This window comes from Xiphophorus couchianus, chromosome 6 (assembly GCF_001444195.1).
Source record: "Xiphophorus couchianus chromosome 6, X_couchianus-1.0, whole genome shotgun sequence".
NCBI classification, from domain to species: Eukaryota; Metazoa; Chordata; class Actinopteri; order Cyprinodontiformes; family Poeciliidae; genus Xiphophorus; species Xiphophorus couchianus.
In genome coordinates, this window is record NC_040233.1 from 11,256,197 (window position 1) to 11,258,368 (window position 2,172).

The window sequence follows — 2,172 nt, forward strand, 5'->3', positions numbered from 1 at the left end:
CTGTGGTATCCTGTGTCTGGAACAGAATAATCTAGTGTGTAGATACCATGTGTTTTGTTAGTGACTAGCATTTGCGTTGCAATTATGTGATTGAAGTGTTTTCCCCACCCCTTTGAGACTCTCTCTGTAACAGGGATCCTAACAGCAATAAAAAGGGAGAACGGACACATATGTTTTCAGAACGGAAGAGATGTGTGACTGAAAACATCTCTGGCTGTTCTCCTCGTGAGTACAAAAGAATCTAACTCTCTTGTCTTTCTTGTGTTTGTTTAATCTGTCTCAATAGGTGTTTAAACCTGACATTTTGCATATGATTTATTAAAGTGGACGGGGGTCTTCTCGGTAAGTGTGGTGGAAAATGATGACTCTCTCTGTATTCAGGAGTAGGAATGTTTAGTCTTGTGTTTGTTTCACTCTCACTGGTTGTATGGTTAATGGACTGATTATCATCTTTGACTTTTGAGAGGTAAAAAAAAAACCCTCACTATTTCCTCTCCCCGCTCTGTAACCACGGTGACAGACTTCTATGGGGACCGGATAAGGTTGAGGGAGGAGAGAGGGGCTTATAATAACACAGAAGAAGGGCTCAAAAATGAAATTAATGTGATCCTACGATCTCAGAGTGATCGATACGCTTGATACTTGCCAACTGAAGGCGAGGTTTGACTCTGAAGATGCAATTCAGATTGATTTTAAGTGCTCTTTTTTTTTTCGTTGCATGGATGAACTTGGTCCAAGCAAGTAAGTACAAGGAAATATCAAAATGTCATTGATTGAGTGGTCTGAGTGTGTTAATACTTAAATAATTTGCCTCTGTGTGTTATCTTTGTAGACAGTGAATCTATAAATGACTGTCCATGTGTTTCGGTGTCCAGTAGAAATATCCCTCGTACTAAGATTAAGGAATACACCATTCAGAAGGAACCTGTCTGTCCCTTTAATCTAGTTGTGTAAGTAATCTATGCTTTTTCACTCTCTTGAACATATCAGGTACATCTGATGTCATAGTAACATCTCTCTTCATGTGTCCAAATTAATCATTGTTCAGATATGTATTTATAGTGTTTGTGAAATGGTTTGTTTTTAACCTTTTACACATTTTAGTGAATACAGAATGTTTTATGTGATCTCCCGGTCATCCCAAAAGTTAGAAGATTTCGATATGTATATATGATCAAATAAGGTTAAACTGAATTCCAGTGTCATTTATGCTTACAAACATTTGCAGGTTTCGGACAGTGGGTGGAAGGATAATTTGTGCCGACCCCAACAGCAAGTGGGCAAAGTATATTATCCGGAGGTTGGAGGCAAAGACAACAATTCAACACTTCAGCCAATAACAAAATGTCCAAAACAGTGGGACTACACCATCGGCATCCATGAAGTTGTGGAGAACCATCACAACAGCACACAAACCTGAAAACGATAGCAAATAAAGCAAGGCTAGAAGAGTAATCAAGGAGTAAAACCATGATGTAATCAAAGTGTCTTTTACCAGTCTATTCTATTCTATTTATTTGGATATTTAATATTTTAATGCAGTGCTTTTCAGCCTGTTCAAATCATGAGCCTAACTGAATAATTGGATGATTGGTCCAGGCTCTTGCTACTCAGATGCATATAGTAATTCTTTGATAATCAGAAGACACTGAAAACAATGCCACTTCAAATTAAATTCGAAAATAAACAAATAATGTTGAGCACAAAACATTTGTCTCTTCAGTATTTGATATGTTATAAAACCTCTTATTCAATTCCCACTTGGCGTCCAAGTGATTGGGTTGCAAGTCATTCCTTCAATGATGAAAGAAGCACAATAATCAAAACCATATATGGTAAATCTGCAATATATCTAATAAAGCTTGGTAGTGCTGATAATGTATTACTGTTAGCTATTAATTTGGTGTGCAAATAAATAATTTATTGAAGAAATGTGTGTTTATTCTGTCAGTACAAGACATCACTGCAAAGTGAAATCCATCTGGATATAATAACGGAAAAAAGGTAACAACACAGAGCCTTTCGGGATTAGAACAGTTTGACTGTTATATTAAAAACACAACATCGTTTTAAAAACCAACACAATTAAAAAGTAGTCAACAAACCACTGTACAACCAAATTTTAATCCAAACAAGTCACCCTATTAGATAGACAGTGATGTTCATACGTAG

At 36.5% G+C, this 2,172-nt stretch overlaps 1 long non-coding RNA gene across 1 annotated transcript; it reads left to right on the forward strand.

Moving 5' to 3' along the window:
* Nucleotides 1-231: 231 nt before the first annotated feature.
* On the forward strand, nt 232-1,928 carry LOC114145878 (uncharacterized). Its single transcript, XR_003595784.1, has 3 exons — nt 232-741; nt 833-950; nt 1,229-1,928. It is a non-coding gene; the product is annotated as an uncharacterized LOC114145878 (long non-coding RNA).
* Nucleotides 1,929-2,172: the final 244 nt, after the last annotated feature.